This window comes from Cetorhinus maximus, chromosome 6 (genome assembly GCF_964194155.1).
Source record: "Cetorhinus maximus chromosome 6, sCetMax3.hap1.1, whole genome shotgun sequence".
Lineage (NCBI taxonomy): Eukaryota > Metazoa > Chordata > Chondrichthyes > Lamniformes > Cetorhinidae > Cetorhinus > Cetorhinus maximus.
The window spans coordinates 87,796,184-87,812,964 of record NC_135884.1 but is presented as its reverse complement, the minus strand read 5'-3'; the positions used below and the strand labels follow the sequence as shown (position 1 = coordinate 87,812,964).

The following is a 16,781-nucleotide window of genomic DNA, read 5'->3' as shown; positions in this document are numbered from 1 at the left end:
GAATATTGTCAGGGCCCATAGCCTTTGCACTATCCAGTGCCTTTAGCTGGTTCTTGATATCATGTGGAGTGAATCGAATTGGCTGAAGATTAACATCTGTGATACCGGGGACCTCAGGAAGAGGTCAAAATGGATCATCCACTTAGCACTTCTGGCTGAAGATTGTTGTGACTGCTTCAGCCTCATCTTTTGCACTGATGTGCTGGGCTCCCCTATCACTGAAGATGGGGATATTTGAGGAGCTTCCTCCTCCTCCAGTGAGTTGTTTAATTGTCTACCGCCATTCACAATTGGATGTGGGGAGACTGCAGAGCTTAGATCTAATCTGTTGCTTGTGGGATCGCTTAGCTTTGTCTATTGTATGTTGCTTCTGCTGTTTAGCATGCATGCAGTCCTGTGTTGAAGCTTCACCAGGTTGACACCTCATTTTTAGGTATGCCTGGTGCTGCTCCTGGCATGCTCTCCTGCACTCTTCACTGAACCAGGGTTGATCCCCTGGCTTGATGGTAATGGTAGAGTGGGGGCTATGCCAGGCCATGAGGCTACAGATTGTGGGTGAATACAATTCTGCTGCTGCTGATGGCCCACAGCATCTCATTTTGAGTTGCTAGATCTGTTTGCAATCTATCCCATTTAGCACGGTGATAGTGCCACACAACACGATGGAGGGTATCCTCAGTGTGAACACAGGACTTCGTCTCCACAAGGACGGTACGGTGGTCACTCTTACCAATACTGTCAAGGGCAAATGCATCTGTGACAGGTACATTGGTGAGGGTGCGGTCAAATAGGTTTTTCCCTCTTGTTGGTTCCTTCACTACCTGCTGCAGACCCAGTCTGGCAGATATGTTAGCTCGGTCAGTCATGGTGCTACCGAGCTAGTCTTAGACATTGAAGTCCCTCCACCCAGAGAACATTTTGTGCTTTTGCTACCCTCAGCGCTTCTTCCAAGTGGTGTTCAACATGGAGGAGCACTGATTCATCAGCTGAGGGAAGGCAGTAGGTTGTAATCAACAGGAGATTTCTTTGCCCTGTTTGACCTGATGCCATGAGACTTCATGGGGTCTGGAGTCAATGCTGAGGACTCCCGGGGCAACTCCCTCTGTCTGTACACACTGTGTCTATCCCCTGAGTGGGATAGGACATAACCAGGGATGGTGATGGTGGTGTCTGGGACATTGTCTGTAAAGTATGATTTGGTGAGTATGATTGTCAGGCTGTTGCTTGCTTGGTCTGTGGGACAGCTCTACCAATTTTGGCACAAGTCTCCAGATGTTAGTGAGGTTGAATGAGCAAGATTGGTCCCTAGGTTGATGCTAGGTTGTTCATCTGCTTTTATTTTTGTTTAACTTTTCTGTAGTGGTTTGATACACCCGAGTGGCTTGCTGGGCCATTTTAGAGTGCAGTTAAAAATCAACCACATTGCTGTGGGTCTGGAGTCACATGTAGGACAGACCGGGTAAGGACAGCAGATGGGGAGGCAGTGGCATAGTAATCCAGAGACCCAGGGTAATGCTCTGTGGACCTGAGGTCGAATCCCACCATTGCAGATGGTGGAATTTGAATTCAATAAAAATCTGGAGTTAAAAGTCTAATGATGACCATAAAACCATTGTCAATTGTTGTAAAATCCCACCTGGTTCACTAATGTCCTTTAGGAAAGGAAATCTGCTGTCCTTACCCTGTCTGCCCTACATGTGACTCCAGACCCAAAGCAATGTGGCTCACTCTTAAATTCCCTCTAAACAATTAGGGATGGGCAATAAATTCTGACCTAGCCAGTGATGCCCATGAATGAATTAAAAATAAAAATTCCTTTCCTAAAGGACATTAGTGAACCAGATGGGTTTTGACGACAATCTGATAGTTTCACGGTCACCATGTGATTACCATTTTATTCCTCATTTATTAATTAATTGAATTTAAATTCCATCAGATGGTGGGATTTGAACTCATTTCTCTGCATCATTAATCTGGGTCTCTGGATTACGAGTCGAATAACATTACCACCACGCTACTGTGTTTATCTTCTTTTCTGTTGCGTAGGGTGTGTGTAAATTACTTGCCATGTTTGCCTACATAACAACAGAGTAGGGTTTGCCCATGGAATCCAGGCCAACCTTCAAACGCAGATTAAAACTGCTCATTATTCCAACTACTGCCTGTGGGATCTTGCTGTGCATAAATTGGTTACCTATCACATCAAATTTTACAGTACAGCAGAAGGCCAATCGGCCCAGTGGCTTATGCGTCACACAACCTCTTCCCACTTTACTTCACCTCGATCTTTCAACATGTCCTTCTAGTGCTTTCTCCCCATGTATGTATCCAGCATCCCCTTAACTGCATCAACATTATACACCTTAACTACTTACTGTGGTAGAGTTCTGCATTCTTCAGTGAAGAAGTTTCTCCTGAATTCTTAAGCGGATTTATTAGTGGTTGACTTATATTTCCGGCCCCTAGTTTTGAACACCCCTAGTGGAAGTCCACCCTGTCCAGCACCTACATAATTTTAAAGACTCCTATCAGGTCACCTGTCAATATTTTCTACAGAAAAGAGCCCCAAAACTTTCCTTGTTTGTGAAATGCTTTGAGATGATTTTGACATACTTAAGGCAAGATATCAACCTGTCTTTACAAAGGGTATGATCCCTTTGGTTGGAATGGCAACAAGCATTCTTGATGTTGTCAGACTTTGAATGGATTACCTCCCGGTAATTATTTCTCGCTCCCTCTGGTTCAACGTTTACTGCAGGATGTTAGCAGGTTCTGGTGAACCAGCTGCCAGTATTCCTTCTTGCCACTGTACTAATTCTTACACAAACATCCAAGTAATATTAGTGCTGAGCAGACTGCCTTCTAAATCAGCATTATTATTTTGTTAAACATTTATTACAGGTCTCCCTCACAAAACGCCAGAGCCAAATCTCAATCACCAGGCCTTTAAATTTACAAGCACCTGTGCTATTTATTCGTTTGTGTTCCATGCCCTCCCTCAGCTTCTCAATGTAGCCAATAACAGTGTGGTATGCCATTGGGTTTGACAAGAAATAGAGCAGGGCTGTATCAAAGTATATTGGACTGATATACCACAGAAACCCTGAGCGTTACTTATTCTTTCAGACTGATCACTGGCATGCCAATGACATCACGGTACTTCCCCTTGTGAATTCAGAGCTAAGAACAGAATTTGAAGGTTGTGGATGTTGAGATATCGGAGCTTTCAATACTGAGTTCAATGGATTTTTAGGAATATGGAGTTGGTGTGGATAAATGGAGTTGATCTTTACATCAGCCATGATCTGATGGAACATTGAAACAGGCTAAAGGGGCTGAATGGCCTATTCCCAATCCTATGTTCCTAATTGCTGTGGAAATTACTTGTCTCGTCACTGAAGAAGTTTTTCCACATGTTTTCTCACAATAGTCACAACAGTCTGAAAGATTAAAGTGGGAGACAAACAGCTGAAAGACCCAAGCAAAAGGCTTAGCGCTATAAGAGCTGTAAACCACTTTACATCAACTTCACAGCTTGAATAACCAAGTCAAACAGTACATCATCAGCTCATTGATGGTGGACAAGCCATGGTCTTGGACACAGTCCCACTGTGCGGAGGTTGACTAGGTCAATATCAAAACTGATATTTTGATCTAAAGCCCACCCCCCATCCAAAGGTATGTAAAACCAACAAAACACATCCAATAGTTTGAGGTAAGCATATCCATGATTGACAACACCGGACTATATCCTCTCCACCATTTATCTGAGGAAATAGATGCCACAAGAGGCTTTGAGGAAAAATATTTTGAAGCCTGACTGAAATGAAAAAAAATACTGTTTACTCATGGCACAAGTACTTAATCATCCACACAATGTAACACTGCACCAAAATAATGTTATTTCCCTATTTTCATGGATTTGTGCATTCCCAGTGCTGACACTTGTGGACAGCAGAAGTGCTACAAAGGGCAATGAACCAGAATACACAATGTGTTTATATACCGCTCTCTAAATGCAAGAGCATCTCTGATTCATCTAAAAAAGGGGAGAGGTGGCATCAAGTGACAGAAACTAGCAGGGGAGACTGCAAACACAGTTGGAAAAAGGTAGCTAGGAGATAGGAATATTGAGAGCAAATTTCAGAGGGTAGGGGCTTGATGGCTGAAAGACTGGTCTCCCATGGTGATTCAAAATCAGGAGTTTGGAACCAGAGGAACTGAGTGGGTCAGCACCTATACAAGGGGAGGTTCTCCCAAGAACTGTAGGTAGGTGGGGGAGGGTCAGAGAGGAATTTGAAATAAGAACGTGGGCCTTGAAGTTCATTTTCTCCAGTGAGCAAAAGGTAAATCTGTACAGGGATGGGGTTGGGAATGGGGTAATTGGGGCGGTGGGCGTTTGGGAGCTGCAGATCACTGAAGGTTACTGGATTGGCTGAGGTAGGGCGGGAGGTAAGAAGGCCAATGAGGTGACACTTGAGAAATTGGGTGATGTGGAGCTGAAAGGGGGAGATGTCAAAAAAAAGGCAGTGTTCCAGGGATAGGAGGCATCAGTGCTGGCACGGACCGAGGGCGGCAGGGCCGGCACGGACCGAGGGCGGCAGGGCCGGCACGGACCGAGGGCGGCAGGGCCGGCACGGACCGAGGGCGGCAGGGCCGGCACGGACCGAGGGCGGCAGGGCCGGCACGGACCGAGGGCGGCAGGGCCGGCACGGACCGAGGGCGGCAGGGCCGGCACGGACCGAGGGCGGCAGGGCCGGCACGGACCGAGGGCGGCAGGGCCGGCACGGACCGAGGGCGGATGTGGAAGGGGCCTGAGATCTTAGCGCCAGAGAAACAAAGAAGGTTTACATCAGAAGGCGGCTACTCAACCCATCCTATTGGTGCTAGAACAATCTAAAACTAATCCCATAGCACTACCTCTGTATCTTCCATTTGTTCAAAAGTGCCTGTCTAACCTTCCCTTAAAAAGATAGTTTCTGTCTCAAACACACTTTGTGGTGAAGTATTCCTTGCACTAACAGCTCTCTGCAAAGAAGATGATGCAGAATGAGCTGTTCAAACAAGAAAGCAATGTCAGATCAGTTTGGGGATGGTCCAAGATTGAAGTACATCATGCCCCCTCTGTCCAAAGAGAGGATTTAAATGGTTGGCACAAAATATAGAATGAGATCAGAAGCATAGAACAAGACCAGGTTAAAGATCCATGAAGCTCACGCCTTCTACTGCTCATGTACAATCTGTATTGTTAGGATGTCAGACAACCTCCTAAGGAGGGGTTCTCCAAATGTTATCCCCCCCTCCCTAAAGGCAAGTCAAGCAAAGGTCCACTTGCTCCGTTCTAGACCTGTTACTTTCACCACATGGCTCAGCTCCCAGTCGTTCAGGCACCATCTGTTCCCTGTATTCATCTCCATCTGTGAATGCCTCCGGTCACTCACACATAACCAGGGGATGATTAAAAGCTCACAGATTGAGGTCACTCTATAATGAGGCAGACTGAGCAAGAGAAAAGGAATTCCTGATAAAAAATATTTCAGATTTTTGAATGTTTGCAGTAGTGCAGTCCAGACACTAGCTCACTGTCATAGTGACAAACAATAGTTCAGGTGTTAGCATTAGTGTTGGTTAAGCACTCAGCAGGTAGCACTCTCATCTTGGAGTCAGAAGCTCGAGGGTTTAACTACCATCCAGAGATCTGAGCACATAATCAGTACTCAACTGGGGGAGTGCTGCAGTGTCCGAGGTGCCATCTTTTGGATGAGATGTTAAACACGGTGGTGGACATGAAAGATATTGAAAGCACTGACTCATGTTGGGGCACAATTCACAAAGTGGACCAGTTTTCAAGTCTGAACCTAGGCTGTGGGTTCACTCACTGAGCAAGGGGGGATACAGGGGGGTGGGGGGTGCAGAACACACTGATCCCTGCCCTGCTGGAGGCTGACATGCAGGACCCTTTCCAGGAGGGACCATTACCTAGTAGAAAGCGATTAAAACTTTGATACCTCCACACCCCTCACTCACTCTCAGGGAACTTCAGCAAATCATAGTACCCTGACTGCCCTCCAGTTGAGATCAAAGTACAGACAGGGGAACTTGGCGGGGGGGTCTCCATGATCTGTATGGCTTAATCCCCACTTACCAACATAGTCACCAACTGAGAGAAGCAACAGGGCGGAGACATGGAGGGACAGGGAGACAGGGCTGGGGCGGGAGTGTGTGGGGAAGACGTGGAAGTGGGGAGTGGGGGGGAGAAATATGGGTGGAAGTTGAGAAGGTTGAAAACATCTTCAACAAAATGAATATCCCACACCTCCACCCCAAGTAAGGGTTAACAGCGCTAGTCGACAGTAACTATCTGGGACAGTCCGATCAATGATCAATGCAGAGGAAAAGCACAAGAGATTGGAAAATGAAGTGACTGCATGTCAGGAAGTGTGTCCAAAAATACTTAATCTGTAAATCCCTAAGTAAGTGTGCCTCTTTATTCATTGCTGCTGGTTCATTTGTGGTGGATAGAGGAGGGGGAGGGAAAGAGATAAGATGGGAAGTCACCCTGGCATTGTGATTCATCTACTCCATTAACCAATCTGCTCTATTCTAAACATCAGCCTTTCCAAGCAAAATGTTCTGCTTATGGACCCAATCCCTGGGCCATTCAGGGCTGGGAGTGAGGGGCTGGAGGCTGGGAATAGGATCTAGTGGGATCCAGGGTGGATCTCATCCCACTGCACTCTTGTAACCGCTTCTTTTCATGTGTCACTCGAGAGTTAACAAAGAAAAGCCCCTGAAATGCCCAGAATAACCATGGCAAGTTTAACAAAAGGAGGGTTTGGCAAAGATTTTCAGCTTGGTGCCCCGAATCTAAGATTGGCATCGTGGATCGACTGGGCAATCGAGTTAAATAGAAATGTAAACAAGACAGGTTGCAAACTGGGCAGTCTATCCACATAATCAGAAAATTACAGAGATATTGAAAGATGAAGTGAATGTGTAAAACTGTGGCAAATGTATTTCAGGGTCAGCAAGTGCCAGGTCATCGATTTTGGACCCAAAAAGGAGAGGGCACTTTCTAAATGGAGAAAAGCTAGAATCAGTGGAGGTCCACAGAGACTTGGATTTCCAGACGTTAAAATGTCATGAACAGTTACAGAAAACAATCAAAATGACTAATGAAATGTTGGCCTTTATATCTACAAGGAGGTAAAAGTCATGTTTTAGCCATACAAAGCCTTGGTCAGGCCACACAGAGCACTGTGAGTGGTTTGGGGCACCACACCTTAGCAAGGGTATATTAGCCTTGGAGGGAATGCAGTGTAGAATTACCAGAATGATATATGGACTTCAGGGGTTAAATCACGAGGAGAGATTTCACAAGCTAGGGTAGTATTCCCTAGAATTTAGAAGGTTCAGTGTGATTTGATTGAAGTTTTCAAGATATGGAGGGAACAGATAGGGTAGATAGAGAGAAACTATTTTTGCTGATTGGGGAATCTAACCCTAAGGGGCATAGTCCAAAAATTAGAGCCAACTTTTCAAGAGTGAAATTAGAAAACACTTCCACACAGAGTGACCAAAGTTTGGAACTCTCTTCCCCAAACGGCAACAGATTCATGTTAAATTTGAGATTGATAAGATTTTTGTTAACCAAAGGTATTAAGGGATATGGGGCAAGGGTAGGCACATGGGCCAGAATTTTTAGCTCATTGGGTGGACAGACGCTTGACCCGACTGAGCGTAAAATGACGCATGATGATGTCGGGTGAGCATCCCAACGTTATCGCGCACTCGGATGGCGGGCGCGTGCCGGAGTCGGCAGTGTGCCCAGCGCTGATTAAAAGGCCTATTAAGGCCGTTAAAGTTATAATTGAAAGAAAATTTTCACTACCCATCCAACTTTAGGTTGACAGGCAGGCGAAAAGGCCAAGTGGCCTTTGCATTTTTTGGGAAACCTCATCCATGGGTGGGATGAGGTTTACAACAGCAAATAAAAATAAAATAAACATTTTTAACATTTCATTTATGACATGTCCCTGCTCATGTCAGAGCCACATGAGGGGACATGTTTTATAACATTTTTAAAATCTTTATTTTTAACGTTTTAAACTCTTCATCTCCCCGTGGCAGCTCTGTGCCTCAGGGAGCTTTACCAGCGCGCACAATGCACGAACTTGCACTTGTACTACTTGCGCCCTCCTTCCCCTCGCCCCATCACAGGCAGCGCTGAGTGCTGCCGCGCGCGACTCACGCTGGGCAGGCCTTAATTGGCCCGCCAGTGTGACATTGCGGTCCAGCCCTGATCGTGGGCGGCTTCCTAACCATCCCCACTGAGCCCGCCCGATGTGGGAAAACTCCTCCCCATGGAGTTAGGTCGCAGGTCAGAAGCCATGATCTCAGAATGGCGGGCAGAACGCAGGAGAGGCTAAATGGCCTCCTCCTGTTCCTATGTTTCACAACACCAGCTTTACATGCAGGCAGCAAGTGAAACCATTTATTCTATCGCCTTGAAGCAGTGATCTTGGCCTTTGATCTTTGGACAGGACTATTTTTGTTTTATTAGCTTTCTTTTGAAGCTGTTTGCTGGCTTGTTGTGAGGATTACAGTTTCAAAATAGATGGTATCCATACATAGGAGCAAGAGTAGGCTATTCAGCCCTTCGAGCCTGCTCCACCATTCGATAAGATCATGGCTGATTTGATTGTGGGTCTCAACTCCACTTTCCTGTCTGCCTCCCCATAACCCTTTATTCTCTTGACAATCAAAAATCTATTTAACTCAGCCTTGAATAAATTTAATGACTCTGCCTCCACTGCTTTCTGGGAAGAGAATTCCATAGATTAACAACCCTTTGAGAGAAAATATAATTTCTCCTCATCTCAGCCTCAAATGGGAGACCCCTTATTTCTAAATTGTGTCCCTTAGTTCTAGTCTCCCCTACAAGAGGAAACATTACCCAGTATCCACCCTATCAAGTCGCCTCTGGTTCAATGAAGAGTGTCAGGAGCAACACCAGGCATACCTAAAAATTAGGTGTCAACCTGATGAAGCTATAACAGAGGACTACTTGCATAAGCAGCAGATGATAGAGCTAAGCAATTCCACAACCAACAGATCAGATCTAAGCTCTGCAGTCCTGACACATCCAGTCATGAATGGTGGTGGACAATTAAGCAACTCACTGGAGGAAGAGGCTCAATAAATATCCCCATCCTCAAAGATGGGGGAGCCCAGCATATCAGTACAAAAGATAAGGATGAAGCATTTGCAACAATCTTCAGCCAGAAGAGTCGAGTGGATGATCAATCTCGGCCTCCTTCAGAGGTCCCCAGCATCACAGATGCCAGTCTTCAGCCAATTTGATTGACTCCACGTGATATCAAGGAATGGCTGAAGGCACTGGATACTGCAAAAGTTACGGGCCCTGACAATATTGTGGCAATACTACTGAAGACTTGTGCTCCAGAACTTGCCGCGCCCCTAGCCAAGCTGCTCCAGTACATCTACAACACTGTCATCTACCTGGCTATGTGGAAAATTGCCCAAGTATGTCCTGTACACAAAAATCAGGTTAGATCCAACCCAGTCAATTACCGCCCTATCAGTCTACTCTCGATCATCAGTAATGTGATTGAACGGGTTATCAACAGTGCTATCAAGCGGCACTTGCTTAGCAATAACCTGCTCACTGATGCTCAGTTTGAGTTCCATGAGGGTCACAACTTCTGACGTCATTACAGCCTTGGTTCAAACATGGACAAAAGAGCAGAACTCAAGAGGGGAGGTGAGTGCGACTGCCCTTGACATCAAGGCAGCATTTAACGGAGGTGGCATCAAGAAGCCCTAGCAAAACTGGAGTCAATGGGAATCAGAGGGAAAACTCTCCGCTGGTTGGAGTCATACATAGCACAAAGGAAGATGGTTGTGGTTGTTGGATGTCAATCATCTCAGCTCCAGGTCATCACCGCAGGAGTTCCTCAGGGTAGTGTCCTCGGCTCAGCCATCTTCAGCTGCTTCATCAATGACCTTCCTTCCATCATAAGGTCAGAAGTGGGGATGTTCGCTGATGATTGCACAATGTTCAGCACCATTCACAACTCCTCAGATACTGAAGCAGTCCATGTCCAAATGCAGCAAGACCTGGACAATATTCAGGCTTGGGCTGACAAGTGGGAAGTAACATTCATGCCACACAAGTGCCAGGCAATGACCATCTCCAACAAGAGAGAATGTAACAATTGCTCCTTTATATTCAATGGCATTACCATCACTGAATCCCCCAATATCAACATCCTGAGGTTACCATTGACCAGAAACTGAACTGGACTAGCCATATAAATAGTATGGCTACAAGAGCAGGTCAGAGGCTAGAAATCCTGTGGTGAGTAACTCACCTACTGACTCCCCAAAGCCTGTCCACCATCTACAAGGCACAAGTCAGGAGTGTGATGGAATACTCTCCACTTGCCTGGATGAGTGCAGTTCCAACAACACTCATGAAGCTTTTCACCATCCAGGGCAAAGCAGCCCGCTTCATTGGCACTCCTTCCACAAATATTCCCTCCACTACTGACAAACAGTGGCAGCAGTGTGTACCATCTACAAGATGCACTGCAGAAACTCACCAAGACTCCTTAGGCAGCATCTTCCAAACCCACTACTGCTACCATCTGGAAGGACAAGGGCAGCAGACACATGGGAACACCTGAAGTGCCTCCTCTGTATGTCTCTCTCTCTCTATATACATATACATATATAACCAGCAGAGAAACATTGCTTAGAGACCCAGCATCTGCCAGCTTTTCTGGCGACATAATCGAGATGGGGAGACCCGATTGGATTCCAGCATGACCACAGCCATGTGGATGGGGATAGCTACTGCAGACCAGGTCATGAGGGCCACTAAAGAGCAGCAAGATCCCAGATATGCTAAGACACACCAAGATACTCTACCTACTACTACACAAGGCAAAGAATCATATTGGAACTGAGAATGGGCACAATAAATTACCTGGGAATAAGGATCTGGATCATTTTATGAATGGCTCCGCCTTTTAACGATGTTCTATTTACCCTTTTCAAGTGGACACCTGCAAATATTAATTAAACTTCCAGGCTTTTCATATTCTTCCTGTTCCTGCTTAAATCAGGTTTCTGAGAGATTGACTCTTTCAGAAAGAAGGTGACAGCAAATGATGTCCTACCTTAGAGAGGCTCATCCAGACCCCAGCATCGTCACCAGCTGTCCACAGGCAACCCAAACCGGCGAGGGAAAAAATTCACAAACTCTTCTTTCAGGGTGCCAGCAATAAACCAGCAACTCCCCCTATTCACATACAGAGAGCTCATCTAAACACTTCAAAAACCTGACCCAGTGTCAGCAAAGCAAGAACTTTCCCTCTGCACAGATCCCACACTGATCCTCTCTCACTCACACTGACCACCTCTCACACTGATCCCCTCTCACTCACACACTGACCCCCCTCTCACTCACACTGACCACCTCTCACTCACACTGACCCCCCTCTCACTCACACTGACTCCCTCTCACTCACACACTGACCCCCCTCTCACTCACACTGACCACCTCTCACTCATACACTGACCCACCTCTCACTCCCACACTGACCACCCTCTCACTCACACTGACCACCTCTCACTCATACACTGACCCACCTCTCACTCCCACACTGACCACCCTCTCACTCCCACACTGACCACCTCTCACACTGATCCCCTCTCACTCACACTGACCCCCTCTCACTCACACTGACCCCCTCTCACTCACACTGAGCCCCTCTCACTCACACATTGACTCCCCTCTCACTCACACTGACCACCTCTCACTCACACTGACCACCTCTCACTCACACTGACCCCCTCTCACTCACACACTGACCCCCCTCTCACTCACACTGACACCTCTCACTCATACACTGACCCACCTCTCACTCACACACTGACCCCCCTCTCACTCACACTGACCACCTCTCACTCACACGCTGACCAACCTCTCACTCCCACGCTGACCCCCCTCTCACTCCCACGCTGACCCCCCTCTCACTCCCACGCTGACCCCCCTCTCACTCACACTGACTCCCCTCTCACTCACACTGACCACCTCTCACTCACACTGACCACCTCTCACTCACACTGACCCCCTCTCACTCCCACACTGGCCCCCTCTCACTCACACTGATCCCCTCTCACTCACACTGACCACCTCTCACTCACACACTGACCCCCCTCTCACTCACACACTGACCCCCCTCTCACTCACACACTGACCCCCCTCTCACTCACACACTGACCCCCTCTCACTCACACACTGACCCCTTCTCTCATTCACATTGACCCTCTCTCACACTTACGCTCTCTCTCACGCACTGACCCTCTCTCACGCACTGACCCTCTCTCACGCACTGACCCTCTCTCACGCAGACCCTCTCTCTCTCACGCACTGACCCTCTCTCTCTCACGCACTGACCCTCTCTCTCTCACGCACTGACCCTCTCTCTCTCACGCACTGACCCTCTCTCTCTCACGCACTGACCCTCTCTCTCTCACGCACTGACCCTCTCTCTCTCACGCACTGACCCTCTCTCTCTCACGCACTGACCCTCTCTCTCTCACGCACTGACCCTCTCTCTCTCACGCACTGACCCTCTCTCTCTCACGCACTGACCCTCTCTCTCTCACGCACTGACCCTCTCTCTCTCACGCACTGACCCTCTCTCTCTCACGCACTGACCCTCTCCCTCTCACGCAATGACCCCTTCTCTCTCAAGCACTGACCCTCTCTCTCGCACACTGACCCCCTCTCTCTCACACACTGACCCCCTCTCACACTTACCCTCTCTCTCTCACACTGACGCTGTCACTCACACACTGACCCTCTCTCACACACTGAACCCTTCTCTCTCTCACACTGACCCTCTTCTCTCCCACACTGACACCCTCTCTCTCCCGCACTGACCCCTCTCTCTCTCACACTGACCCCCTCTCTCGCACACTGACCCCCTCTCTCTCGCACACTGACCCCCTCTCTCTCGCACACTGACCCCCTCTCTCTCGCACACTGACCCCCTCTCTCTCGCACACTGACCCCCTCTCTCTCGCACACTGACCCCCTCTCTCTCGCACACTGACCCCCTCTCTCTCGCACACTGACCCCTTCTTTCTCGCACACTGACCCCTTCTTTCTCGCACACTGACCCTGCTCACTCGCACACTGACCCTGCTCACTCGCACACTGACCCACTCTCACTCACACACTGATGTGTGACCCCTCTCACTCACACACTGATCCCTCTCACTCACACACTGATGTGTTACCCCTCTCACTCACACACTGACCCCCTCTCTCTCGCACACTGATTGTCTCTCTCCCTCCCACACTGACCCCTCTTACACTGACCCCTGTCTCTCTCTCTCTCTCTCACCGTACTGGTCCCCTCTCTCTCCCCCCAACACTGACTTTCTTAAACTGACTTTCTATCTGCATTCAGTTCTCCCACAGAGAGTTTCTCTCCCAAACTGGAGCTCTCTTTCACTCTCCCAAACTGACACTCTTCCTCTCTCTCTTTTTCTCTCCCCCAAACTGACTCTCTTTCTCTCCCACACTGACTCGGTCCACGCTCAGCTCTCCAACACTGACTCTCTCTCTCACACACACACACACATGCTCAGTGCTGCCCCTACATAAACTCAATGAAAGAACTCATTAGATGGCTGTGTGGAGAGGGAGGAGGGGGGAGGGGGAGGTGGAGAACACAAAAGCCAGCCCACAAGAGAGCCTTGGCTAAATAACTGCACCTGCTTTGTCAACGCGGTCTGCTAGGGGTGGAAATGACTAGGCCCTGAGAGGGGGTCTTGATGCTAGGCCACATTTCAAATGCTTTTAACTCTTTAATGTTCTCTCCTTTTCAGCTCTGAATAACAAGTTAGACAGCAGCAATTATTAATTCCCATTCTTAATGGGCATTGCACGGAGAGAGATTATCTTTAACCCATCATGTACCAGATCTTTTTGAGGTTGACATTTGAAAGGTACTGCGGCCAAACTAATCTCCCTTCTGCCCTGAAGGTGCTGGCACCTGTGGTGCGGGTTCTGCGGGCTAAAGCTGCTCCCCAAAGTACCTCACCAAAGAGGCCTGCCAGTCGGCTGAGTATTGAGGGGGAGCAACATCAAATATGATTCCCCATTGTCAAATTATCTCAGTTTTTCAGGGCTCTCAAGCCAGGGTCACGGTAGTTATGATGGGCAGGAGCTTTAGGCTGTCAGTAGTGAACCATTTGGTAGCACTCTTGCCTGAGCCCAAAGGCCATGATTTCAACCACAGCTCCAGAGACCTGAGCACTCTAGGCTGGCATTCCAATTCATTACTCAAGGAGTGCCGCACCGTCAGGTATGCCGTCTCCTGAATAAGACTTTAAACCGAGGCTCTGTCTGCCCTCTCAGGTGGACCTCAAGGATCTCCTAGCACTATTTTGAAAAGGAGAAGGGGAGTTCTCCATGGTGTCCTGGTCAATATTTTTCCCTCACTTGACATTACTAAAAACAGATGATCAGGTAATTAGCGCATTGCTGTCCGTGGGGCCTTGCTCTGCACAAATTGACTGCTGCGTTTTCCTGCATTACAAAACTGACTACACTTCAAAAAGTACTTAATAGGCTTTGGGGCATCCTGTGTTCATGAAAGCTGCTATATAAATGCAAACCTTTCTCCAGTATGTCCCTGTCCTCATCAATTTATGACAAAACTTCAAGAATCTCCTTCACACTCCTGATTTCAAGCTGTGCAGAAAATATCAACTGGGCAATCTTCGATTGCAAAAGCATTTAAAAAAAAGATATGAGCCAGTCATTATCAACTTGTGAAGATAGCTGGGTGATGAGCCAACAGCTGGCAGTCTGGAGACACTTCCACCAATAGGAATTTGCCTCTGCCTGACTATAGGGTCTATTTAGGCCTGTCCCACATAGGAGCAGTGTTCTTGTAATGCTCAGCTCCACCCTGGGGACAAAATATCATGCTCCATATCCCACGCTAACTGCGAGCAATGCCACGGGATATCTTCCAACATTTCCGACGCTTTGCCGAGTGACAAAAGCGCAGTAAAGCTGACTTTTCTTTGGGGGAGGTGAGGCTCTGATCCAGGATCAGTCTTAAGGAGGTCTTAGCGCCATACATGGGGAGAGATAATCTGGCAACCAATTGCCCTGTCATAGGGGCCTGTGGACTGAAGGCAGGGTGGGTGGTGTAATGGTTTCAGGATCTGATCTAGCAGATTGCCTCTCAATGGGTAGAGATGAAAATCTGCCCCTCCCCCAACCTCATCCCTGATGTTATTCCTGGATATTGGTCTCTAGAGGGGCCAATCTTGGGAATTTAAGAGATTGGAATGACCATTGGTGGTTTTAATAATGGTAACTTTCGACCCAGTGCCATTTTAGCTCTAACTGATAACTGACAATGTGGTTCCCCCCCTCCTTGACCTAGCTTTACTCTGCTCTTCGAACACAGAAAGTCGTTCACTGTTGAGCGAAGTGACTGAAAGAGGAGAACATGCACAGCCTCCCGTCTTTCATTACTAAAGGAATGGGCCTGCATCCAAAACTCACCACATTCACATCAAGGGCCATTCAACGCCTGGGCTGACGGAGCAGTTTGGCAGAAAGTAAAATGAAATCTTCCCGGGTGGCAGCTCATTAACTTCTCTGCAGTGACTCACACCATGCAGGCTGTGCTGACACAAGCACATCCAAAGCACAATAGGGCCTGGTTCTATCCAATCAGGCCTCGGCCTAGCCCTGCTGTGCCAAACCTCTAGCACAGGGACCCATGTCATCCATTCACGAAGGGCTTAAGCCAATAAAGCCCAGTGTTTACATGCCAGAAAAGCAAAACCTTTCTTTTGAAAAAAAAGATGCGTTTCAAATGAACAAAAATAAATTAAAGTTAAAAAGCCCTCTGTCACCGTGGTGATGTGTTGAGAGCATCTTCCCCAAGCAAGGCCTGGATATTAGTATAGACATCTCTCCCAGGCTCAGCAAAACATGTTCAGGGAGTGCCTGATTTGCACCGACAGCACAGTCCCAGCTCTAATGTCTGGCCTGGGCTGAATCAATTGATCTCGCCCAGTTAATAAGGGCACCTTTGTTCTCCCAGCTGATGCTGTCACTTGTGTAGTAACAGGACTGGGCTCAGTTGTGATTGCTCCAGGGTTGAATAGCTAGCACTCACTCACTCTCTGGAATTCAAAAAATTTCAAGGGCAGAGGCTCCAGAAGGTGACGGGAAATGCCAGGGCCCTCAAGCTCAGCCCAAGAAATGGTGGCCCTACAGAAAGCTAGGCTGAGGTAACTCATCAATCTTCCAGCAAGGATGTGCACATGGTGACCAGGAAAAACTGAGCACAAGTAGGCTACAATGTGACAACACTGCCCCTACTTTCTCCTGCCTCCCTCACCCTCCTATCAGCAGTGGGGACAAACGTCAGGGCAGGAACAATTAATGCAGTACAAGCTGGGGATCAGACAGCCCTGGGCTACTGCCAGTAAAAGGTCTATCGAGGTTCGTTTCCTGATGTCCATGTGGTAATCCCGGATCCAGGGTCAGCTTTGACAGTGATGAACTGCACCCACGCCCATGGGTTTAACCTTTCAGATGGTGATTAAACATTTGAGTGAGGTTCGGGAGTCCTCCTGGCACTTATAAATCAGTGCCTCAGCAAGGCCACAGGGCAGAACCAGTTGGCAAAGAAATTTAAAAAAATATT

At 47.8% G+C, this 16,781-nt stretch overlaps 1 protein-coding gene across 2 annotated transcripts in view; it reads right to left on the bottom strand.

Moving 5' to 3' along the window:
* The window catches only part of elmo3 (engulfment and cell motility 3), a 118,744-nt gene that overhangs the window by 27,052 nt on the left and 74,911 nt on the right, over positions 1-16,781 (bottom strand). The gene's annotated exons all lie outside the window — the stretch shown is intronic.